The sequence below is a fragment of the Lissotriton helveticus genome, chromosome 9 (genome assembly GCF_964261635.1).
Source record: "Lissotriton helveticus chromosome 9, aLisHel1.1, whole genome shotgun sequence".
Taxonomy (NCBI): domain Eukaryota; kingdom Metazoa; phylum Chordata; class Amphibia; order Caudata; family Salamandridae; genus Lissotriton; species Lissotriton helveticus.
In genome coordinates, this window is record NC_136070.1 from 132,726,601 (window position 1) to 132,753,583 (window position 26,983).

Genomic DNA, 26,983 nt, shown 5'->3' on the forward strand with positions numbered 1-26,983 from the left:
AGGTTCTGAGCTGGGATGGGGCAGTGAGCTAAATAACGGTGATGGATCAAGCCCTGATCTTTGGACTGGGTAAGAGTGGTCTGCTTAATTCAGACACTCTGTTCATCACCACCCCCTTTTCTGAATCTTCTCACCACCAGCGTATCGTCAACTGAAGAGCTTGCCTGTTATTTCTCCTCACTTTACGCTCATATATTAAGCTAATTTCTAACCTAGTTATTTCTATCAACATTGTTCACAATGTTGTAATACACAAATTTGACCTTGTTTTTATATACTATGTACTAATACCCTGAGTTAGATCCGTGCTTAACCTCTTGGTCACAAGTCTGAGTCCGAACAGTTTCACCCTCCACTCTACCTTTCATCCTTTTGAGGTCAATAAGATGAGTACCATTGAGTTGCGTAAGAATAAACGAATAAATGAATGAATACACCTCTGTTATTTCAGCACCAAGAACTCTTCAGGGAGAACGCGCACTGTACGAATACACATGTTATGTTTGCAATTGTTATATGTCTTTAATAAGGGGCAAGAGACAAAGGAGTTAAGAGGGTTGGGGAATAGTGGTCACTTTAGGATGTATGACAAAGATTTAAGTCTCCCCTCCTGTTCTTTATAAGGATATTGGTCTTGGTGTTTCACTGCCTTATAAAAGTCTGATCTATGGCCTCGTTCATCTGTAGGGTCACAGAACTCCTAGGTGACTTGCACCATCCTTATTACATACAGTAGGGTACCTGATCCCAAAGCATTGGCTATTCCCATGGCTGCCTGAGCCAGGATGGCTGAAACAACTGGATCTGTGAATCAAAAGCCTGCAAGAGTTTGGTAGCGTAACTCGTCTAGCAGACATGAGCTGCCTTCTGTGTGTTTTTCTAATGTCACATAGTGAAGCTCCTGTATGTGCAACGAGGTGCTTCAGGCCGCTCTGTGGTGTAGGACAGGTAATAAAGCGTTCTTTGCATTTTTTCATTTCTATGCATGCACTTGAATGAGACCTGCACCTCACTAAACCTGTTTAAAAACACTTTTGAACATCCTAAGAATTGGCCCGCAGCCCTGGTGAAGAAGCTTAAAGAAGCGCCCACCACCCACGCCCAACACTCGACACGACTAATTAGAGACAGTTGTGACAGATCTGTCAATCTCTGAAACAGGTTTCAAACCTCTGCATAAGGTGAGATGATGCGGAGAAGGTTCACACTAGCAATTATCCCTTTAAAGGAGTAAAGGTAATGATAAGCTGAGTTGTGCAACGTATGTGCGACTCACAGTGATGAAGATTATCTTAGACTCCATTCATTATGTGTGCAGCTTCACACCTTTCTTTGTCAATTTTCTTTTAGCGCAGCATCAGCAAAAAGTATTAGCAAAGCCCAGGTGAAAACTATTGGCTTTGCCAATGCTTACTGCGTGGGTATCCCCTTGTTGGATGAGATTTGGCAAACTAACCTGCATTTACAGTGCTGCACAGACATACATTGTGTGGAAATCTTTAAAATAACCCTTAAAGTGGTATTTTTCAAGTAAGAAACGACTCGTTGCACACATTTGTGTTCAAACATAAATGTGAATGTACTTTTTTGACTCTGCTCTATCATTACCTTTGCTCCTTTAAAGGGATAATTGCTAGTGTGAACTTTCTCCGCATCATGTCACCTTATGCAGAGGTTTGAAACCTGTTTCAGAGATTGACAGATCTGTCACAACTGTCTCTAATTAGTCGTGTCGGGTGTTGGGCGTGGGTGGGTGGGCGCTTCTTTAAGCTTCTTCACCAGGGCTGCGGGCCAATTCTTAGGATGTTCAAAAGTGTTTTTAAACAGGTTTAGTGAGGTGTAGGTCTCATTCAAGTGCACGCATAGAAATGAAAAAATGTAAAGAACGCTGGCAGCTTTATTACCTGTCATACATCACAGAGCGGCCTGAAGCACCTCATTGCACATACAGGAGCTTTACTATGTGACATTAGGCGTTTAGTGCGGTGATGAAGACGCCGACGCTAAAATGCAATACTCTTACCCCAGATGCGTGGTGCCGGGTCTTGGGTGCACAAAAGAAAGTGCAGACCCACATTCACTCTAGGAAGTGCACGTGCACTGCCTGTTGTCATTCATTGTTCTCTCTCAAGGAGCGTGCGTGCACTAAGAGAGAACCTTTGCTATTGGCCAGACCCTCCATTAAAAAGGGTGAGCTGTGTGAATGCAAGGTGTTTCCTCATGTGCACAACCAGGTGTAGCGGACGCATTCTAGTTGATGCACGTCACGTAGGCGTGACGTGCGGCGGCCATGTTGGCAAGCTGCGCGCGCATCCCCAGTGCGCGCGGAGATAAAGTAATGTTCGGAAGCGCCGGCCGGCGCTCCTCAGTATTCACCTGTTAAGTTAAGAATAAATACTTAACACACCATTCCAGCGTTGTGCATTTCATTTGCCTGCACAAACATTACAGTGGCGACGAGGCCGGGAGGATCCAGCTGGTAACTCAGCAGGAAAAAAAAAAATCGAACCCTCCACCAAGTGGGCAGCAGCAGGGCAGGCAACCCCCTGACCACTGGGACACAGCGCAGAGCAGCACCACGAGGCCAGATTGCGGAGGGCACAAGGGGGCACGGCTGAGCCCACCAAGAACGACAGGCTGAGGAGCGTGGCAGTGCCACAACCACCGGAGGGGCGGCGCAGTGGCCAGAGAGGCAGCACCGCAACCCACAGAAGAGAAATCACCGCACATACCTTCCCATCACACCGTGGAAGGTAGGAACAGCGCTGGCTACCAAAGGGGAGGAAGAGGGGACCAGCACTAGGAGTCCCCAGGAGGACGCCAATACAGAAGTGAAGGACAGCGCCCCAGGGAGCCCCACCAGCAAGGACGTCAAGGCGACAGAGATCAGGGAGGTGAGGATGAGCACACCGGCAGGCTATGCAATTGCGCCAGTGCAGTTCCTACCGAAACCTGGCGAACCCCTGATGAAGTGGGAGGATTGGAAAGAATATATCGATAATTTCATAGGGGTCCTAGAGGACGAAAATGAAGAAAAATTCACCCCCCAAAGAAAGAAACGTATCCTGCTACTGAACTTGGGACCGGAGGGTCTCAGGATTTACAAGAGTCTGGTGCCCAAGAAGAGAGAGGACACCGATACAGATGTCTATGCCCATGCAGTAGAAGACCTGGATGAGAGGTACCGCCCCACCATATGTGTGTCAGTGGATAGGTTCAACTTCCAGCAAAGGAAACAACGGGCTGGAGAAACCATAGAGGAATATGTAGGGGCCTTGAGGAAACTAGCGGCCCCGTGTAAATACGCACTGTGGGAGGATGAATTCATAAAAGACCAGATCGTGATGCACACTACGAGCACACAGGTCCAAGACAAGTTGTGGGCGAGCGGCGACACCACGCTCAAAGAAGTAATGGTCATCGTAAAAAGGGCGGAACTTGCTAGGAGGTGTGCTGCAGCAACCAAGAAAGATGTGGCCACCCCAACAATGGTGAACAGGATACAAGAGGGAGACCACCGTAAGGACCAAAGAGGAAAAGACCCAGCAGCCAAAGGAACCAGCAGATGGCAAGGGAAGCAAACAGGGAATGACAGCAAGAAATCGTGCTACAGATGTGGCAGTTGGTCCCACGACGCACGTGACAGAAGATGTCCCGCATTCCGAGCCAAGTGCCTACACTGCGGTATCCTGGGCCACTATGAAAAGGTGTGTAGGAAGAAACATCCGAAGGAAACAGTGAAATGCGTCGAGCAAGGTGAAGAAGATCTGGAGGAGGTTGCAGAGGAAGAGGTGGTCACCGTCCTGTGCATATATGACCAGGTAATGAGCATAGAAGGGAGGAAATCCACAAAACCCATCCTGGACATGTCTATGGGAGGAATCACCATCACCGTGGTGGCGGACACAGGATCCCCCTTTACCATCATCCAACAGGCAGTGTGGGAAGAAACGTTCAGACCCAAATTGGGACCGGAGTTGGAAAAGCTAGACATCCGACCGGTCACTTACAATGGCGACCGCATTCCAATGTTGGGGTTCCGCCGCCTACTGTTCGAATTCAGGGGCCGGTCAGCATGGTGCAAGCTGTACATTGCAGAAAAGGGACCCTCGGTCCTGGGATGGCTAGACCAAGGGGACCTAGGAATAAAACTGGATCCAGGAGGAAAGGAGCAAATATTACTCACAGAGCAAGAAGAATGGCCGGACATGAACAAATGGAAGGAGAACTACCCGAAAGTGTTTGGAGGCACAGTGGGACGGATGGAAAACTTCCAACACAAGATAGTGCTCAAGGAAGGGGCCATTCCGGTAGCCCACAAGGTGAGGAATGTGCCGATTGCGGTGAGAGAAGCAGTCCAAATTGAACTCCTGGAGCTGGAAAAGAAGGGAATAATAGAGCCGATAACCTGTGCAGAATGGTTGGCGCCCTTGGTGGTTGTAATGAAGCCAAATGGGAAGGTCCGGCTCTGTGTGGATCTAAGAGAACTGAATAAGAATATCGTTGTGGAGAAATTTCCCCTCCCCAGAATCGAGGAAATGTTGACCAAGACCAGAGGGGTACAGTGGTACTCCACTATCGACTTGACCTCGGCCTATCACCAAATCGCACTCCACCCGGACAGCAAACGGCTCACATCCTTCATCACACCGTTTGGGTGTTACCAGTTTTGTCGGATGCCTTTTGGGCTGGCCTCAGCAGCCGCAGTTTTCCAGAAAATGATGCACCAACTATTCAGAGACTGTAAGGACGTCCAGTACTTCCAGGATGACATTTTGGTGATGGGACGAGATAAGCAGGACCACGATCAGAAGCTGGGAAAAGTGTTGAAAACACTAGAGAACAAAGGCCTTACGGCGGAGTGGTCGAAGTGTTGATTAGGACTGCAATCGGTAACGTACCTAGGTCACGAGATCGGACGGCAGGGGGTTACCCCCAAAGCAGAAAACGTCAAAGCCATCGCTGAAGCACCACCGCCCAGGAACAAGGAAGAGGTCAGATCGTTCCTGGGGATGGCGGAGTACTACAGCAAGTTTGTGGTACACTTCGCTTCCAAGACCCACAATTTGAGGCTGTTGACTAGGGACAGCACAGTGTTTCAGTGGACGCCAGAAGCCCAAGCAGAGTTCGAAACAATCAAAAAGGACGTTACAGGAGCGGTTCCCCTCAAGGGTTATGACCCACAAGGCACCACCATACTGACGACAGATGCCAGTGACAAGGGCCTGGGCGCGGTACTCATGCAAGACAGAGGAAGAGGGGAAATGGAGACCATCAGTTTTGCGTCCAGAGCATTGACAGATACGGAGAGCAAGCACAGCGTGATTGAGAAAGAGATGCTGGCGGTTGTATGGGCCATGGCGAGATTCCGGCAATTTCTGTGGGGAACACGCTTTCTTCTCAGAACAGACCACAAACCGTTGGTGAAGGTGCTAACGTCGAGTGGACACGCCAGTGCCACTCCCCGGATATCCAAGATGACTCTAAAGTTGCTCGAGTTCCGGTACGACGTGGAGTACATTCCCGGGAGCCGTAACCGAGTAGCGGATTATCTGAGCAGGGCAGCTGCCATGGAGCCAGGAGAGGAAGACTCTGCCGGCAGTGGGGAGTTGGTAGCCCTGATAGAAGACCAAGAGAAACTAATCAGTCTACAAGAATGGACAGAGTCATATGAAGAGGACACCGACATAAAGGAAGTGAAGGGGCACATCGTACATGGATGGCCGGACAAAAGGAACGTGAGGGCAAGTCTCAAGCCGTACTTTGAAGTACGGGAAGAACTGTCGATAGGAGACAAAGGGATCTTCATATACAGGGGAGATAAGGTGATTCCCCCAAGGAACCTCACCTCAAAACTTGTGGACTTGCTACATGAAGGACACCTGGGCATAGGGAAACTCAAGGCACGAGCAAAACAAAATTACTGGTGGCCAGGCATGGACATAAGGGCTGAAAGGCATGTCAGGGAGTGTCCACAGTGTCAACGGGCGGACAAGACATTAAAACCGTTAAGGCCAGCGATAGGAAAGTTTGATCCCCCTTCAAATCCGTGGGAAGAACTATCCATAGACATTTTGGGACCGGTCCTAGATGACCAAGGCACACAGAAATACGTGTGCGTGCTCATGGATCGATATTCAAAGTGGCCGGAGTTGAGAGTAGATGAGTCCATGGACACTGAGAACATCATTAAGTTTCTGTCAGAGACTTTCACGAGGGAAGGAATACCAAAATCAATCTTGAGTGACAATGGACCCCAGTTCACGTCAGAAAAGTGGAACAAGTTCATGCAAAGAAATGGCGTCACTGTCAAACACACCGCAATCTACCATCCGGCCGGTAACGGTTTAGTGGAGAGATTTAACAGGGTAGTGATGGGAGCCATACAAGCAGCCATATCAAGTGAACAGAACTGGGAGAGGGCGTTAGAGAATATGATATGGGCCTACAGAATAACCCCCACGGGCACGGGGTATAGTCCATTCCAAATATTGAGAGGGCGTGAACCCTTTACACACGACAACAGAATTTGGAAGGATAAACTCATCACAAGTGAATGGTCTCCTGCAGTGGTGCGGGCTAACCTGGAAAGAGCACAGACAATCTACAGCAACCACTACAACAAGCGAAGGAATGTCAAAAGTACAGGCCTGGAGAAGGGAGAGTGGGTAAGAGTAAGGTTGGCCACCCTACAGAAGAAGGGAGACAGCAAGTACACCAAGCCGTTGCAAGTTGTGGAAGTGTATGATCGAGCAGCCCTACTAAGCGACGGGAACGTGTGGTCCCAAGACCGCATGGCCAGGTGCAATAAGGTTTTGGGCTGGGAGCAACAGAGCGCCGACTGGGAAGACAAGGAAGGCTCGGAAGTGGAGAGGAATCAAGAAGCCGCAGAACAGCAAGGTGGAGTGAGAGCTGGAACGGAAAGTGAAGAGGAAGGAGAAAACGGAAGTCAAGGATTGGAATGGGACAGGTTGGAGAGAAGCATGCATGAAGGAGGTGTTGAGAATGAAGGGACAGTAAGCCATGAGACGCAGAGTCAAGAGACAATGGAGAACCCAGTCAGGGTCACAAGGAGCGGAAGGCAGGTGGTAAGACCTTCCAGATATCGAGATTTTGAATTGGACGATGAACTGTAAGTGACTCATTAATGTTTGATAAAAAGGGGGAGATATGTAGCGGACGCATTCTAGTTGATGCACGTCACGTAGGCGTGACGTGCGGCGGCCATGTTGGCAAGCTGCGCGCGCATCCCCAGTGCGCGCGGAGATAAAGTAATGTTCGGAAGCGCCGGCCGGCGCTCCTCAGTATTCACCTGTTAAGTTAAGAATAAATACTTAACACACCATTCCAGCGTTGTGCATTTCATTTGCCTGCACAAACATTACACCAGGGAAAGTAGCTGCGAGGAAGAGGTGGCGGCGCAAGCCTCAGCAGATTTGAAGTTCTAATGTAACAGACCTTGAAAGAGGACCACTATTTCGTTGTATGCTGTCTAGCCAGGATGCTGGGGCTGGTGGGGAGAGGGGTTGGGGGGGTGAGACAGGGCCAGCAGCAGCAGCGGGCCTCACTTGGTTAATATTTGGAGGTGAAATCTCCTACGGGGAACATCCTTTACAACGCGGATGTTACCCTGCAGTACCGTTACAACGCGTCTTTTACAACGCAAGTCGTAACCACGACTTGCGCTGGAGGGCACTCAAGGATAAGGAATAGTAGATTTACTATTCCAACACCTTCCCTACTGTACGTAGGCTGGTGTTGGAATAGTGAATTTAACTATTCCTAAGTCCGCACCCCTACAGCGCAAGTCGTGGTAACGACTTGCGTTGTAAAAGACGTGTTGTAGCGGTACGAGTGGTAATACCACGCGTTGTACCATCATACATCCATCTCCTACTTGTGGTGCCTACTCGATTCGATTCACAAAGGTAGTGTGAGACAAAAGTCTAACTGTACGACTTTTGGTATGCACAGAGATCATTTACGAGTCATATCATTATGTCCGCAGTCAAGGGGAATCTCCGCACCTGGGCCTACTCTCCGCACCCGGCCCGTACTCTCCAGCTCGTGCCGTACTCTTCGGCTCGGGCCGTACTTTCCAGCTCAGGCCAGAAGGAGTGTAATCAATGGGCCAGAATGCAGTTTTTACAAAAGGTAACATTAAGAACGTGTGATAAATGGTAGAGGAGGTCATGAAAATCAGTTTGGGCAGGGAAAAGGGTGTGCCCAGACACTACATAATATGCCAGAAAAGATTTCTCCTTTGCCTGATGGTACAATTTTGCTCTCCCCTCAGTGTTGACTGCAGTGTTAACACTACAGTCAACAATGAGGGGAACGCAAATTGTGCACTGCGTGTAGAGCAGGTGGCTTCTGCCAAGGCTGCCTACTCCATGTTTACCACCGGGTGGGGAGTTAGGGGCAGAAGTGCGCCTCACAGCAGGCTCATTTTTAATGGTCAGAGCAGGTGGCTTCTGCCAAGGCTGCCTACTCCATGTTTACCACCGAGTGGGGAGTTATAGTCATAAGTGCGCCTCACAGCAGGCTCATTTTTAATGGTCAGAACAAGTGGCTTCGGCCAATGCTGCATACTCCATGTTTACCACCGGGTGAGGAGTTAGGGGCAGAACTAAGTATGCCTCACAGCGGCTTTTTTTTTATGGTTACAGCAGGTATCTCTCGGACAGGCAATCTACTATATGTTTACCACTGGGTGGGGAGTTAGGGGCAGACGTGCGCTTCACAGGAGCTTATTTGTAATGGCCAGAGCAGGTGGCTCCTCCCAAGGCTGCCTACTCTATAGTTGCTGCTGGGTGGGGGAGATGCAGACCCGGGCCACACAGTGGGTCCAGTTTAATGTTAAGAGTAGGCAGCTTCTGCCTATGCCCCCTGCTTCATGTTTGCCACCAGGTGGGAAGTTAGGGCCAGACATCGCTTCACAGCAGCTCATTTTTAATGGTCAGAGCAGGAGGCTCCTGTCAAGGCTGCCAACTCAATGTTTACCACCGGGTGGGGAGTTAGGGGCAGAACTAAGTGTGCTTCACAACAGGCTCAATTTTAATGGTTAGATCAGGTTGTTCCTGCCAAGGCTGCCTACTCCATGTTTACCACCGGGAGGGGTGTTAGAGTCAGAAGTGCGCCCCACATCTGCTCATTTTCAATGGTCAGAGCAGGTGACTCTTGCCAAGGTTGCCTACTCCATGATCGCTGCTGGGTGGGGAGATGCAGACGTGGGCCATGCAGTGGGTCCGGTTTAATGTTCAGAGTAGACCGCTTCGGCCGATGCCCCTGCTCCATGTTTGTCACCAGGTAGGGCGTTGAGGCGAGAAGCTGACCCATTTTTCATTTTTTGACCATGCGCCTCCTGCTCATGTGGCCTGCTCATGTTTACCTCTGAGCAGGCATCAGAAGTGGATCTCTCCTGGGGCCCATGTTTAATTGTGGGAGCAGATGGCTCTTGCTTACATTGCCTCGCGCATGTCATCTGTTGGGCCTTCACAGTGGGCTCTGTCCCGGATTTACTCCTGTGGTTCATGTGATATTTCTCATGTAAGCATGTTGGATCTAGTCCAAAAAAACAAACCGAAGATGGAAAATTATAAAGGGAAACTGAAGTAAAATAGTTTGAATGTGGTTAGCTAAAGATGCTGAGTTAGCCCTGGCAAAGAAAGTTACTTAGCCTTTACCACTTTACTGGAGTAAACATTTCACCATTGGTGCATCCTGAACCAAGACGGAAATCTGAAAATATCATGGCTGTACAAGTTTTGTGCTTGGGCAAAGATGTTACTGCTTCCCTGATGGCAGATTAGAAAAAGCAAAGTTGATAACGTTCCTTGTGATAAAATGTGTACCCTAGCTCCCAATGTTCGGCAATATATGCTTGGTGTCTCCAGGTATCTTCAATACTTTATCTCTCTTGTGGCAATATGACAAAACATTTCACTCCACATCTGGTTAGGTCAGTGGGTGCAGAAGTAGCAGGACCACGTGGCCTTATACACAGCGCCCTGGTGTGATTTGTGAAAGTTAAAAATGGCAAGAGTGCTGTTGGAGGCTGGAAGCTCATCTCTTTACAGGATTGTAACAGTCACTTACATCCAGTCTGCCAGCAAAAGTCAAGAACTTTCTAAGTTCTCTTCGCCTACGTTTTAACACTTTGCCGTAGTCAACTACCACTCACCTAATCTGTAGCTGTGGCTTTGCAATGTTTAATTCTTGCAAAACAGCCAGGAAAGTGCGATCAGAAGTTGTTCTCCTATTCTATGCCCAGCCAGTCACAGGGCAGGATGCACCACATGTCTCCATGCTTCTGAATGGTCCACTAAAAACTCCCTTTCCTCACTGATATTGCACAGGACTTCCAGGTTACCACATACAAGTTTATCAAAGCCTCAGCAGGACTGCACACTGGTCCTGTGGGTGCTTCAAGGGGCTGCAGAGTCCATCTCATTGTTAAGTTTAACACAAAGTGGGATTCTAGTGGAGCTGACAAAAGTGTTCTTATGAGAAGTCAGGAAGAGCCTCAGATTCTCGAACGTATACAGTGCTCCAGAAAGCGAAAGCCTACCAGCTCCAGGCCTCTGGAATAGCTACAACCCTCAGTATGACACAAACTGTGCACATTAGAAGTGAATACAGCTTTTCTATTGGTGCATCTTCAGTTCTTGCAGGAAACAGGTTTTATTTAGCTTCCCCTAAGTTAACATGCCCCCATGTTTCAGCACGGGGACCTAGACATAACCTAGTTAGGTTTACTTTCACATCTCTATTATTCTTGTATAACCTTTCTTCAAATGAAGACTTAGGAAGATACATCTGAAAAGATAATGTAGTATTCAGGATAAATTACGTGTACCTTGTAATTACATGAACTGCTATCACCAACTGGAAGGTGTGACTTTAGTAATTCAGTTCCGAGTAGTTAATTTACGTGTATGAACATATAGAAATACAACTTTGCATACCTAGTGTCATCACAGTGGTAGAACATCCCAGCTGAAGAAAAAATATTTATTCCCACTTCACCTTTTAGCATGCTTTAATGCATCTGCAGATTAGATATGTGTGCTATGTACAAACACACGTGTGACACAGAGCGGACTGCACGCTTGCAACTAGTACAAAGTGCACACGAGGGAAGAATTTACCCAGTTTAGTTGAAACCCATGGGGTTAGCAGCATTCAGAATTCAGCAGAGTCCAAAAAGGAGGGTTCTGAAAAGACAAAAGGTTTAGCCATTCACTACAAGGCAGATGGATTCTTAAAACATCCATCAGTAAAAATAGATACTTCAAATAGGTGCAGCCCTACCTGGCAAATCACCCACAATTCCCTGCACTTAGATTTGGTTCTAAAGACTACTGCAAGTGAGGCTCATCTGAGGCTCCTCATTGTATGTATCATACTATGGCACAGTGACCAATTGAAAACCAACCAAGAAGTCATCAAAGGTGTAATCAGTAGATCAGATGACCATGATTTACCTTGGTTCTCTCATATAGAAAGTACTCTTACTGTCATATGCTTCATATCCAACTGGTGAAACTTAGAATCCTTCACAAAAACATTCTTACTCGTTTGCACAAGCTCTTACAGGAAATTGCTAGAACACCACGGACATTCTAGAGGAAAGTGACAGCTAACCTGCTACAGCAAAAACCTATAATGGACAAGGAATAACACATAGAACTTATCATGCCTGTTACATATTAAATATAGGTTTGGAATACGTCTTAAATTAGTAATGTTATGTTATATTGATTTGTATAGTGTACTAACAACCCAAGAGGGTATCCAGGTGCTTGAGCATGTGTCTAGGTTTGTGGTCCACAAGGTGCTAATACGAAGAACCAGGTCTTCAGCTTCTTGTGGAACTCAGGAAGTGAGAAAGAGGCTCTGATGTGTTGAGGGAAATCGTTCCCTGTCTTGGGTGTGATGTTGGAGAATGAGCGACTTCCCGTTTTGCTTTGGCAGATCTGGGGAATATGTGCGAGTGAGAGTGAGGCACAGTGTAGGTGGGTTGGTGAAGTGCATGTGGCTGTTCAGGTATTCTGGTCCTGAATTGTGTAGGGCTTTGTATGTGTGCATATTTGTTAGAAAGAAGTGGAAAGATGCCAAAATACACCTAGTCCCTGAAAAGGCTTTAATATAACATGTATCCCATTAATATGAATCAATGACCATTATATAAAGATCTAAGATCGCAATGGATACAGCTTTTGCTCTGGCATTAGAGGCATTTGCCATGCTCTATACTTCAGTAGGTCTAAGTCCCTCCACCCTATTGTATTCACAGGGCCAAAATACATTGAAGGGTTATGAAGGATGATTATGAAATATGTATCTTTGCAAGAGGTCTAGATACGTTCCTTTAAATCTCAGTAATTGACCTCTTGACAATAGTATATCTTATTAAAAATATTAAAATGATCTACACCTTTGTTACCCAATCCGTTATGAATTAACCGACAGTATGACATTGTTGAAACATTCGGCACATGTCTTCTCCCCTATGGATTTTATTCATCCATATAAGAATTGTTTAATCATCTCATATTATCAAACTGTATGTAATATTTATTGAAAAGGGCTGGTGCCAAAGCTAGCCACAAGCAGGTTTTGAAATTTAAATTATATGCAATCAGGTAAAGAAAGACTCCTGTACCCTGAGAGGTTAGGTAAAGATACAATGTAGGCTGCTAAGAGCCCCCCTTAGAGGAGAATCAAACCATTATTTGACATTAAGACAGTCAATCTATTGCTATCGTGGTTGACACATACCGTCTGATTAATCCGGGGATAATGGGCTATTTTACTAGTCTTCATTAGTTGACAAAAGTGACAAGGATTAGAATGTTATCCTGCCATGTGGGCTCCTTCTCCACACTACAATATGCTGGCTAAAATCCAGGTTTGTGAGGGTTTCTTTCTTAGCTCATAAATGATCGAGGTCCACATTGAGTTTACCAGTCACCTGTTTGCCATTCTCTGCTGATCATTCTAATATTGCTGTGGTGATTCCTCATTAATTTGCACCTCCATTTTCCAGTACCACATGACCAGGCAATTGTGATTTATATCCTTTAGAGGGTGCTATTCTGAGAAATGCGGTAATTCTGCATTGGTAGTTTCAGACCCAAAATTATTGACACCAAAGGGATCAATAAAGCATTGAGGCTACATTGCAGCACCATTACACATAATCCCCTCCGGACTGGGGAATTAACTGGGAGCACTATAGTAACATTGCTGATTCCGAGCAGTTTTCTGGGCACCAGTTCTGCCAGGCTTCACCTGGTGAAATGTCTAATCGGAAATTTGGTTGCAGTAATACTATAAGTGATATTACCACTTTACTTTTCCTGACTCAGGAGGAAACGGCTGTTTCTGCTCAAGTCTCCAATGAGATGAACGTTTGCGGATAGTCTAACCAGTGACAATCGCTCAGGGTAGCATTTCAACCCAGTGTTTTTCTCCCACTGTGCCACTCTAGGCCCATCCAGTGCTTAATTTGAGCCGGTGATTTCCGGTGCTCAGCACTGGCACTTAATTGTCAAAACCGGCACTTATGACAGTGCACCACATGGTGGAGCTGTGTGTCTAATTTAGAGATAAGCACAACAACACTTGTTTATTAACTCAATGCACATTAAAACCTGACGCCCAATCCATTCTAATAGCTTTAGGGGCCCGGAATAGTCTGAATTGTAACACTTATAGTTGTCTGATGGTTAGTAGATGTGTTGGTAGTGTCACTGGCCTTGCTGGCAGGGGCAATAGGTGGTGCAAACTGCAGTGGCCTCCTGGCAATGGCCCTGGCACTTATTATTTTACAAATTAAGCACTGGCTAATGCAAATCAGTACTGACCCTGTTCCTCGTGGAAACAGTCCATCACGAACATTGGTCATCTCACCCCTCCACTGACCGAGCTTCGATCGATTAACTGTTAACTATAAAATCTAGCTCCAACTGCATTCACGTTCTCTGTGGATAACACCGGTCTGCTGTCAGGAGCCCTTGATCCAGGGCAGAGCTAATTCAGCTGAGACAGGGAGTTGACTTCCTTCACACAGTAAACTCTCGCTAACATCATGCAGCAGATGTGCCTTGTGCTAGTCAGCACATCACAGGGGAACGTTACATAATGCGTGTAAAATGCACGGAAGAGAATGTAATGGGGAAAAACATACTTCGAGCAAGGCAAGTTTAGATTAATCTAATTGTCACTGCTGCATCGACTGTGCATTCACACAGGCATTAAAAGTGTGCTCTGACGTGATAATTTATTATATGTATACTTTACTGAATTAAGTACAGTAAGTGCTACTTTAAATTAATGCCAGCTGGCACAGGTAACAGCAATGGGGTGGTGAGGCAGGGCGGGCGGTAGGGGGGAGTGGACAGACGACGGGATAGGGAAAGTAAAATTTTAAAATAAAATAAACCACTTACCTTGTGCTCGCTGCATCGCCGAGTCGAGGGCTGCCATCAGGGGGGCGCACTGACAGTGAGCCACCTTTTAGGTAGCACACTGTCAGTGCACCTCCCGATAGCTTATTTGCCCCAGCGCCCGCGTCTATAATAAGGTGGGCACAGCGGCACATGGATTCCCTAATTTGCATGGGATCACACCCCCATGCAAATGATGGAATACAATGATGACATAATGAGGGAATATGATGATGATATGATGAGGGAATATGATGATGAAAATGATGATAGCGCTGCCGCTTTATGTGCAGCAGCACTATCGGTATTACAGAAGGGGACGCACAAGTGTCTGCGCCCCCTTCTGTACTACCAAGTGCCCCTGGGGCACACAAAGTAGGCGCAAATGCCCGTTTCGCCCCCGGGGCACTTCCGTAATACAGCCCCTAGTGTGTGTCAAGTCTCTGCACAATATGAGGCAGATTTACGTTGCCTGACGCATCTCTGCAAATCGGCAGAGATGCGCCAGGAAAGATACGGCACGCAAGTTCATCCTTGTGCCACCCATTACAATGCGGCGCACCATGGCGCAGGAATAAACAGATGCGAGTCGCATCTTGGGTGTAAAGTTGGCGCAGTGCTGAAGTTGTGTTGCATGCGGCACGCAACTCCAGCACTTTTCCAACTTGCCCTATCTTTAACGTGGTGCGTCCAGCTTTACATCTGCTTCAAGCAGACACAGGGTTTTGACGCATCAGCGTTGGGAAAGTGACTCAGTGAAATCTTGTAGATTTCACTGAGTCACTTGTCAGGGGCGTTCCTGCGACGGAACGCCCCCACCTGCACGGGAAATGCCTACATGAAACCTGACGCAGGTTTCATGTGGCGCAGGGCCTTACACCGTGACGCATCTCCATAGATGCGTCACGTTGTAAATGCCTCGTAGGGATGCGCCACGTTTACGCCGCCTTGCGTGACGCAACAGCGGCGTAAACGTGGCGCAAGGGGCTTGTAAATCTCCCCCTATGTTCTTTGTCAGCCTAAGTAAAGAATTGAAAACTTGATGATGCAATCAAAGGGCAATTTCCTGATATATGATTTAGGGACAAAACGGTTATTTGGTATCCTTGAGCCTATGAAACATGACTGGGAGGCCAAGGAGGGAGGGCCACCCCCTGAGCGGGATTAAACAAGGCCGGGGAATCCTATCCCAGCCGGTTCTCTGCTGGCCACGTTTGACAAAGATTAAACATGTTTTGCTTCCATGAAGGTCACACTTTAACACTGTTCTCTCAGAACATGAAATTATCAGGAACGAGTTGCAGATTAATTTGCTTCTGAAGTAAGGCAGAAATGTGCCTCATGTAGAGCGGTGTTTCCATTAAAAATAAACTGAGTGGGCGTGGGAGCCAGCAAGCGGCGAAACAATTAACGGGTCAAAATAGCACTGAAACGTGAACCATTAAACAGATAACATTGCACATTTTTCTTTAGAGCTTCTGAACCATTTCAAGTGCTGAAAGTGGCGTAGGTTAGGGTGAGCACAAACATATGTTTCTAAGGCAGATCTGTGCGAGAGGGCCAAGAAAGGAGGGGAAAACAGCACACCAAGCGCAGAAAAGTGATATGAGACTGCAGGTGTGCAGGGTCTGATGCACAAAACCTCAGAAAATGTAGGAGTAAGTGATGTTTACCCATGGACAAACTTTGTGAGTCAGACCCAGAGGAAAGATAGGAAAAGAACTAAAAGAGGTGGCATAGAAAAGTGAGGTAGGAAATGTGGGACGATGAGTTTGCAGGGGCTGTATGTCACAATATTGAGGTCAATAATATGACTTACAATTACAGATTCATGGACCCCCAATACCGTCTACCAACAAACATCAAGTTAAACATACATAGTTTACTTTATAATTACTTTTCTGAACTCTGCATCTACTTACCTTGACAGTATGTTGATATTTAATATTGTGGGGTCGAGATAAGTGTGTCAGTACTGAAACTTCAGTATTGTGGTACAACATATTTGCAGGAAAAATGATCCCTCATAGAGTCCTTAATTTAATATTTGTATAATTGAGTTTTAGGAGATTAGTATTTTGCAATTTGAAAATTAGCTCTATATTTCACATAGAGGTGGTCAAATCTAATCAAATGTATTGATATAGATCACATCAGAGATCAACAATATATACTGTTTTTAAAACAAATAATCAATTAAAACAACACACATCCAATGTGTGCATCACAATACAAACGTACAGTTAATACATAGGTAAAAAACATTTAAAAAACGCAAACAGATTCTAACACACAAATTTATCGGGAGGTGTCTTCACAAAAGCAATTAGATCATTGGCTTTAAATACATTATATCTAAAACACAAGGCGTGGCTAAAACAATATTGTTAGTATTTAAAATTTCAAAAAGAGAGGTGGGGTTGAGTTTTATCCCTTGTCTCGATTTTTGAAATAGTAAATTTTGCAACCTGGATCGTACAATGAAAATAAGTTGTAAGGCAACTGCAGTTTACCAATCTTAGTGTTTGATCGAAAAAAATATTAACTTTCTTTAGCTAAAAATGCACATTAATGTGGTTGTTGTGGGTGGTTTTGTCTGCCTCAGTGATATTTTCATTGAGAGCTGTGTTCACCACTGTAATTAATCCAGCAAATGATAATAGCAGTGTATGTATTGTTACTGGGACATTCAGTGGCCATAGCACTGTTTAAAGGTCCCTATTGATTACCGCTACCTACAATCAATTAAATCCCCAGTAGACAGTATGAGGATTGGCATGCCTGCAGTAAGAGTAACACCACTTAAAATGTCTCCCATTAACTGTACTACCTACAATTACGTTTCCATGGATTGACATGCCTCAAGCTTGTCCTGCCTCTCCTTGAATTCAACCCTAGGACAGTACATCCTACGTAGGAAATTATTTTTAGGTCTCCCCACAGACACCATATCACTTTCTGATGTCGAAGACCTATCATGGACAATCCTAACACTTAGAGTGAGTCTATGGGTCAGTCATTTGCTTATCATTGGTTGGTTTTCTTGCCAGTCTTATTTACTTGTAATTTATTTGATCACTTTCCTCTGTCTTATACTTTTTGTCAACCTCTGGAGCATAGCTTCTTTACCAAACCTTTGATGGAATACGTTGCAGAGTTCCATAACAGGGAACTAGTTTTTCCTTTTTCTTTCAGCACTCCATGGATGTCCATGTGTTTTCTTGCTCTCCCCCTCACACCTCTGCCCCCCATACTCGATGTGTTGCCATCACCCACCACCAAGCATGCCTAATGTTTCCCCTCTCCCTCCTCACCCGGCTTGACTTTGTGTCTTTTTTTTTTTTAATTTAAACACTCTTTCCCACCCAGATTCCTTATTAGCTCTCCTACGCTCCTTTTTGCTAATGCTGGACAGCATCAGCTAAAAGTACTGGCAAAGTCAATAGGCTGCATTGGCAAAGAGGAAGGGTATGACCTATTGGCTTTTCCAATGCTTGCTTTCTTTAAAGGTCTAGTCATGCTTTCCCCTTATTAAACACAACTATTACACATTACTTGCAGTGGATTCACTTCTTAGTTGTGTTTCATTGTCATCCATTGCAATCATACAGGACGCTGTACATCGGCACTGGTGATATGTCTACTGGGAGGCTGGGGTGGAACGTCTGATATTGAGTGAATTAAAACTCATGTACCAATGTAGGGGCTTTTAAGTTATTATTGGAAATAAGCATAGGTTGTAATGGTGAACATGAACTCCAAGAGCTTAGGTCCTGTTTATCAATGGATGAGTTGACAGTAAATAGCATTTTCCCTGGATATGGCATGTGCCAGCTGTGGTAAATACCTCCTATTCCACATTTTTCACTTGGAAATGAGATATAGGACGTGGAATTGCTATTGAAAGAAGCAAGTTTTCACACATTTTACAGTTTTTCCAGGACTTTCCTCCAATAAATTTCAAGAAGTTTCACCTGCCGGAATCTGTGAAGGGAACTCTTGATAACTGCTATTTGCACATAGATTTGCATTTCCCCCACTTTATAGCCACAGCCTCAGTTTATTCCCTGACAATTGTGAGAGTGAAGGAAGTCCAAAGCAGAATGCCCAGTGCTTTATGTAAGGAAGTACTGCCGGTCTGGGGAAGCACATTTCACAACATTGCAAAGGAAAGGAGGATGTAGAGCAAAGCAATTCGAAATTTGAGAGGTATCACAATCTTGGACGAACTCAAGGTCTGAATACCGTCATACTTGGATGAAAATTGAAGTATCTGAGGTTGTTTGTGATATGCCCCAATCCGTACAATCTTGTGGCAAGCTTTCCACAGGGTGATGGAAGTAGACTCTTCTATATCAACAACTCACATTATATTCAAACACCCCTCAGTGCAGGGGTGTTGGGCCCGCTGTGGAGGTTTATGGGCGGATGATCCCCAAGCAGGTAGTGGTGTGAGTTTAAGAGCAGCAGACCCCAACCAGCAAAGGTAATGCATGGCCACAATGCAATGGCACAAATCTAAACCAGCATCAGAAATTTGCAAGCAACTCAGACTCACAGAGCATGGCATTGCCATTCTGCAGACAGGTAGTAGCTGTTAGTCTTTAAGAAGGTCAAAGGGGAAGTCGCTAAACACACATGCACACGCACACACACACTCCCTCGAATGGACAACATAATCATCTAGCCATTTACATTTTTCCAGTATAACTCCTTTCCCTTGAGCTTTTTCCAACTTTAACAGCTGAAAATTGCTTGCCTGCTACCATCTTTCTCCCTCCTTGTGAATGTGGTATTGGTATTTTCAGGACCATAAGAACTAATGTAGTGTTAACCACCCTCTTGCAATGGAGACCTGTGTGTTGACCTAGGGTTTCCTGTCCCTGGCTCTTTTGACAAAGGGAGTCACAGCATTAGAATGTGGTATATATTCGTAGTACCTCATTGCCAAATGTAATTGAAATACTGAGTTGTGATAACAATAAGTAGAGCACATGCCTGTGGTATCACCTATACTGTAACAAGGATTTTGTTTTGGTCTGTAACAAGGATTTGAATTAAGGATTTGGAAGTTGAAGAGGGTGGTTAAGATGGTGTAGGTGTGTGGAGGAAGATGTGTGAGCGAGAAAAAAATCGAAGAACAAAATACGAAGTAGGAGTAGGTCTGGGACCATAAGGAGATAATAAAGAGAATAGGACATACAGAAAGCTGAACTATTTGCAAGATTACATATGAAGTAAAGGTATGGTTTAAGAATGTTGCAGCATTTTAGTTGGGTAAAGAGTCCCATCTTTACTAGTTCTATGTTCTTCGAAGGAGCGTCGAAGAATGCATGGATAAATACATTTAAGTTTGTGTTGTATCTCATACACTAAAAAGCGAGAAGAGGGGCCAGAGTGTGATGATGTGACTTGGAACGTGGTGGGGCATCGTTCAAAGGGAGGAAAACAAGAGAAGGGCTGGAGAAGACACAAGATGGTTGATCAGGTGCTTTAAACTTCTGTTATTGAAGCCACTTTTTTGAATATGTGGGTTATGTACCCAACGATTTTGCAATGGATTATTACACCGCACCATGCCACGCATTCGGACAAGCTTTAAGGCATAACTGCCACCTCTTTCTCTCGGTCAGACACCTGGAACGTTGGCTGTGAGGGATATAAAAGTGGTGAACACTAGGATGATGGATCCCTTGGTGGATACATGACCCTCGCTTACAGTGACCCTGTTGTAAAACCATGGACCACCCTTATAGTTTAATGGGGGGGGGGTGACTGCACCCAGACAAATTCAGTTCGTAAGCACAATGCTTCCCAGCATTGAAAAATGTGAAAGGCGCACTTGGGTCATAAAGGTGGTCACTTTCCATAGATTCGTTGACTCACAGTAAGCAGAATTAAATACCACTAGGACACGTAAGACCAATCTGTAAACCAGACCAGGTCTATACCTCCAAAACACGGCGTCAATGGCTCATTTGAAAGTGCGTTGCCACTGATATTTTACTTTTAATTTCATGACTCGGGCTATTAAACAGAAAAGAGAACTTGCCCTTGGGGCGATTGGATCTGTTGCAGCCAGCCCTAGTCTCACTGAACTCAGCTGGGACAAACTCATATTGGTGTACAGTGACATTTTGACTTTGCTCCCAGAAGCACCTGAAATTGATAGGGTTTCAACATGTCCTCATTTGGGATTAAAAATCACCCAATATGTCTAAGAGAAAGGTAAAAATATCCAGATTGGGGAATTTATTCTGACATGGATCAATTTTATATACAGAGTAGGGCTCCTAAAAAATGAAATAAATCAAATCTAGGTTCTCGTGTATTGACACATATCTCTATAGACATAGAATGGGAAAACCCTAATGATACATCAGGCTCCAGAAACTAGAAAACTCCCACCAGATAGTTGCAGCGACCCCTCAAACAAAGAATGTGTTAATTTGGTTAATCAATTAACATTTTCCAGAAACTGTGTCCAAGAAGGAGATATGTTCAAAGGACTAAATTGAAGCCAGGAGACATGGGTTGTAATCCCTGATTCTCCACTTCACCAAAATCGTGTGGTACTGGGCAAATCACATAGGGCCAGATGTAGGTGGCCCAATACCGGTTGGTAACGGCCGAAATTACCAAATTTCGGCCGTTACCAACCAGTATTGGGCATTTGGGATGTAGGTGGCTACATTTCAGATTCGGTAATTTACGGAATCGGTCATTTAAGGAATTGGTAAATTACCGATTCCTTAAAATACCGAATCGGTAAATTACCGAATCTGAAATGTAGGGAGCACTCAAATTAGTGCATTGCACAGTTAAGGATTCGGTATTTACCACCAAATAAAAGTTGGTGTTAAATATCGAAAACCTTAATAAAAAGCAATTTTGTGCTTTTTTTACTGTGCCATGTGGCCGCATGTGCACATGTGCACCCATGCACTATTCAGGGTAACAGGGGTGTCAATGTGACACCCTGCCACCCTTGAACATGGTCCCCCTATTACCGATTCGGTATTTACCGAATCGGTAAATACCGAATCGGTAATTCCCCATCATTCCTATGGGCCTCCAGGCCCATAGGAATGAATGGGAATTACTGATTAGGTAAATACCGAATCGGTATTTACCGATTCGGTAATTACCGAATCGGTAATTACTGAATCCTACCGATTCGGTAAAATGTACCAAATAATTTGCTACATCCCATTTATTGATTCTGAAATACCGAATCGGTAAAATTCGGTATTTTAGAATCAGTAAAATAGGATTACCTACATCTGGCCCATAATCTCCAATATCTGCCCAAATGTGGAGCTCGTAGAGAAAGGCTTAAGTCTAGAATTAGGGCTGTACAGTTAAAACGTGGACTGTTCTGTTCATCCTGAAAGCGTCAGTAGGATTCCGTTTGGGGGTGCTGATGAAGGACTTGTGGCCTCGTTAAGCACAGGACAGATTCACAAAGGCTTCATTCCCTTGGTGTGGTTTTTCACACTGATAGGCGCCTGCATGGTACGGAAGCCATATCGGGTAGTACAACCATGGTCACAGAATGCATTGAACTATGGACATGTTCTGCTTTATGGTGAGGTGAACAGGCTGCATTACATTGTATCCGTATTTTGTATTCTACTGATGACATATGATCTATTACATTTATGTATTCTGGCTTACATTGTATCCGTGTATGCATATTCTGCATTATATCGATGGCCGTCATATATACTATATTGATATAGTCTGGTTTACATTGTATAAGTATTCTGCATTGTACTGATGGGCACATTCTATATTACTTTGATTTTTTTCTGGCTTACATTCTATCCATAGTTTGCATTCTATTGATTGTCAATATTCTCTACCACATTGATTTGTTCTGACTTACATTGCATCCGTATTCTGCATTCTGTTGATGGGCATATTCTATATTGCATTGACGTATGCTACATTACTTCGACGGGCATTGTATTCTGTTTAGATCGGGATTATTCTGCATTACATTGATTAGCAAATTCTGCATTGATGGACTTCTCCGTTACATTGTGGGCAGATTTTGGATTGTTTGATGGACTTGCTCTGTTTACGCCATGCACAGATTTCTGCAATGTATGGTTGATATATCCTTTCTTACACTGATTGTCAAATTCCGCATTACACTCTAAACTTATGCTGCATTTCTTTGGTGGACATAGTCTCGATTATATTATGGGCATTTTCTGTATTATTTGAAAGGCATTCTGCAATAAATTGTAGCATATGCTGCCTTTTTAACGAATCACATTGTGAACATATTCTGCATACAATATTAGATATAATTCTGCATTACATTGAGGGATATATTCTCATTTCCACTGTGAAAACATTCTGACTTAAATTGATGGGCATTATCTGTATGTCATTGCGGGCCTGCCCTTCATTTCATTGTTTGACATATTTTGAATTCCACCGATGTGACATTCAGTATGATATGCCTCATCGTCTAAACTACACAGTGTAAACCAACCAAAAGAATGAACTGATCTCTTGACTCCTCCCTCACGATGGCCAGGCAAGTTAACGCCGTTACCTCCTCCTGCTTCAACACACTCCGCATGCTCCATAAGATCTTCCACTGGATCCCCACTGGAACCAGGAAAACGGTCACCCAGGCCCTCGTCACCAGCCGTCTGGACTACGGGAACGCCCTCTACGCTGGGACCACCGCCGAACTACAGAAAAGACTCCAGCTCATCCAGAACGCCTCAGCACTACTCGTCTTGGACATCCCCGACACAGCCACATCTCCGCCCACTTGAGGGACCTGCACTGGCTCCCCGTCAGCAAGAGGATCATGTTCAGACTCCTCACCCACGCACACAAGGCTCTCCACGACTTCGGCCCCGAATACCTCAACAACCGCCTCACGTTCTACACGCCAACCCGCCAGCTCCGCTCCGCCAGCCTCGCCCTCGCCACCGTCCCACAGATCCACAGAACCACCACCGGAGGAAGATCCTTCACCTACCTGGCGGCCAAGACCTGGAACACCCTCCCCACCCACCTACGACTCACCCAGGACCATCTCTCCTTCAGGAAGCAACTCAAGACCTGGCTTTTTGAGCAGTAGCAGACCCCCCTCCCCCAGCGCCTTGAGACCCTAGCGGGTGAGTAGCGCGCTTTACAAATACTCTTGATTGATTGATTGATTGATTGATTGATTGTCGGAGGGTGAGGGAAGGAGGGTTCACTATGAGTGTGCAGAAATTTTCCGCAGAGCTCCCAGCGGCCTGGAATTAGAAAATTACCAAATTCCAGTGATTATAACTCTTCTCACAGGAATGTGGAATAACTGCACAGAGCCAGTAATACTGTGCCCTTGTCTATGCATCTCTTACCAGTTCTGGAGATGAAAATCCTGACAGCGGGAGGGCTGGTGGAAAAGGAGCAAAAGAAGGTTTTGTGGGAGGAGGGTGGCGTGCGAAGTTAGGATTCAGGTAGTCAGGGCAGGTTTTGCCCTGTCCAGTGGGAGCAGTGGTGTGCTGTTGGAGGGGCCAGGCAGGTGCTGGCTGTGCACCTGTAGCATGTAAAAGGGTCTGGTGTTTCTGGGCCCAGAATGATCATTTCCATAATTACAAGGATAGGAAACACTAGAACATGTTTGCGTTTATTAGTTTGATGGGGTTGAGAAGTTTTGAGTTCTAATGCCGGCTTAAGATTTATTCTCATTCGGCGCCTAGAGGGAGTAGTTGAAATCTAGGCTTTCAACACATTTTGCAGTTCATTCTTGATTTCCCAATCCATACTTCAAATTTGAGGCATAAATAGACTGCAGTAGGGACGACACAATCTTTATAAAGCTGAATAATTACTGGTCCCACTGTATCAAGCTCATTCACAAATTTCGTAGGATCCCTGGGGATGAATGGACTTTGTGTGATTACGTCACATTTGGTGTATACAAGCACAGTATGCTGCTGCCCCTTTGGGTCGGTTGGTAATATGTAGATGCTTATATGTTTTACCCCACACTACCTCTCAGATGACTACCCTAAATCCAGCGGATCTAAGTAGGCATGACACCGGGCTACCATGTTCCTTCACCCAGCTGTAAAAACGCAAACCGAGAGCCTCACCCGCATCCATCACAGTGCAGGAGCATCATATAGGTCCTGATTGGCTTGACCCACCAGGTGCTTTAAGCTTAAAATTGTGATATAAAATGCTTTGCAGTTCATATCTCTGCAAACGGTAAGAGGTAGTAGGATGCAACCGCGTTTCTCTGAATCCAGGTTCTTGGATGGGCAGTGATCCACAGTATCGAGGCCATTTACTGTAACCTCGCATATGCTGATTGCATAAAAGTGCCTCCAGGGGGTTCTTTCCTTGTCACTTTGCATGGACCTCGCAAGGTATATAATCCTGGATGCCCCCATGGTATATAACTTAGTTGTTAATCAGTGCCTCCAGGGGTTGTGTGGTACAAGGGAAAGGGTCCCAGACACAAGACAAATAAGACTTAATTGAAAATGTTGAATTATTTCAAAAAACACAATTGTTCAATGTGCAAAAATGTAATTCAAGTATGCACATATTACCTTCCATTGGTTAGAACACATAACACAACATTTTTATCACGAGTAGCAAAATATATATATATGTGCCCACATTCACAACAGGAGGGGGGTGAAGTGAGGGAAGTGTCAAGGATAGGGTAGGATGAGGGAAATTTGAATCATTCAGTGACAAGTATTATTCATAAATTCAAAAGACAAAAAATACATGTGGTTCCTTTTACAAAAGGCCACAACACAGAGCTCATAAAGAGTCCAAACACAAATGATGTAGAAAACCAAACTCCACTGCAGCTGCAAAAGTCTTGCTTGGGGTAGGAGTTGGTAAATATCATAAAGTCTACGTTTCGACCCAAGATATGTGTAGGAGAGTGATCCTTACAGAAAGGGTCTTCTTCAGGACAGAACAGTTGTGGGTGGGCAACTTCCTAACAAGGAGGGGGGAACAAATCCTTGGAGGGCTGATGTTTCACGAGCCACGTATCAAAGTTGTAACTCCCGTACACTCGCGTTGTGCTAAGGGCAAGTATATCCCATAGATCATGTAAATCCTCTCTCTTTGGTCTTCAAACGATTATCTGATTCTTAATTACGATTCTTTTGGTTCGATGATTCATCACTCCCAAAACAACAGGAGATCAGGGGGCGTCCCGTCAGAAAGCCATTAATTTGTCGTGTGTCTTCTTCCTCAGGCACTTCGGTTTGAGGCTGAAAAGGGGGTCGTAAGATAACAAGCACGATCCTCTATGCAAGAAGTATTAATTAGACCGGATTACGATTCCACTATTCTTCACGTTTTGCCTATAGAATACAGAAATATTATCTATAATAGATACTTTTTAATTCATTACAATAACAAGGCAAAGACATCACGTTCAATAAAATACATAGATAATTATATGTGTATTTTGTTCTATAGGCAAAACGTGGCTACTCCTGAAGAAGGCGCTGGTCGCCGAAACTCGCGTCGACAATATTATTGTGCCACTGTGTTGTTTCTTATTGAAAATAAGTTATTTTCCTGTTTTTAACAAAATATTGTTTGTATTAATTTATGATGTCATTTTTATACTTTTGATGTATTAGCTTATTATCACTGAGTTATACATCTTTTTAAATAATGTGTTAAATTGTTTGACCTTCTACCCGGATTAATAAAAAGTAGTACATTTTTGTCATTAGTTCTCTCTTTTCCTCTTCATTTTTTTATTTGACAAGCAAACAGTAAATTGCCTAGGTTGCTATCTCACATGTCACTTCTTGCATCCACATGCTATGCATTTTGTTATATTGTGATATTAATATGCTAATCACTCCCGAAATAGTAGGTATGTGTGACTGCATCAAGTCTCACACTCTTCACGAAACCTCATACCTGAGCACAGCAACACACTCACACCGCTCACCCAAAACCACCCATCCAGGCCAAATTACAACCAACGCCCTATCAACCTGGTACAGAGAAACAGTTCTTTGTGCTTCACCTTATAAGGCACATGCCAAATCGCACTCCTCGCTATATTTACTACGTGTGCTAGGCCTGTAGGCTTTGACAATGCTGGTTTATTTTGCGAGGCCCTTCTCTGCCTCTTGATATTCCTGGTTTGAGTCACCTGCTGCTTGCTGTTCATGGACTTTTCTTTCAGAGCTGTGCTCACATTAGTGCTGTTCCTATTCCAGCAGGAGTTAATGACTGTGTGTGCATTGTTACCAGGGCACCCAGTGACCATAACAGTACTTGAACGATCTCCCAGGAAGTCAGCGGCTTAATTATGACCCCTTTGGACAATAGCGTGATTGATGTCTTCCAATGACTGTGCCACCGCCTGAAAGGTCAGCCATGAACTGTGCTACAAACAATTAAATCCCCATTAGACAGCAGAGTGATCGACTTGCTGGCTTTAGCATAACACCCCTTGAAAGGTCAGCCATCAACTGGACTACCTACTAGCAAGCCTCCATTCGACATGTCGGTGA

General features: G+C 45.0%; 1 protein-coding gene across 1 annotated transcript in view; it reads left to right on the plus strand.

Moving 5' to 3' along the window:
• The window catches only part of ITPKA (inositol-trisphosphate 3-kinase A), a 727,443-nt gene that overhangs the window by 302,343 nt on the left and 398,117 nt on the right, over window positions 1-26,983 (plus strand). The gene's annotated exons all lie outside the window — the stretch shown is intronic.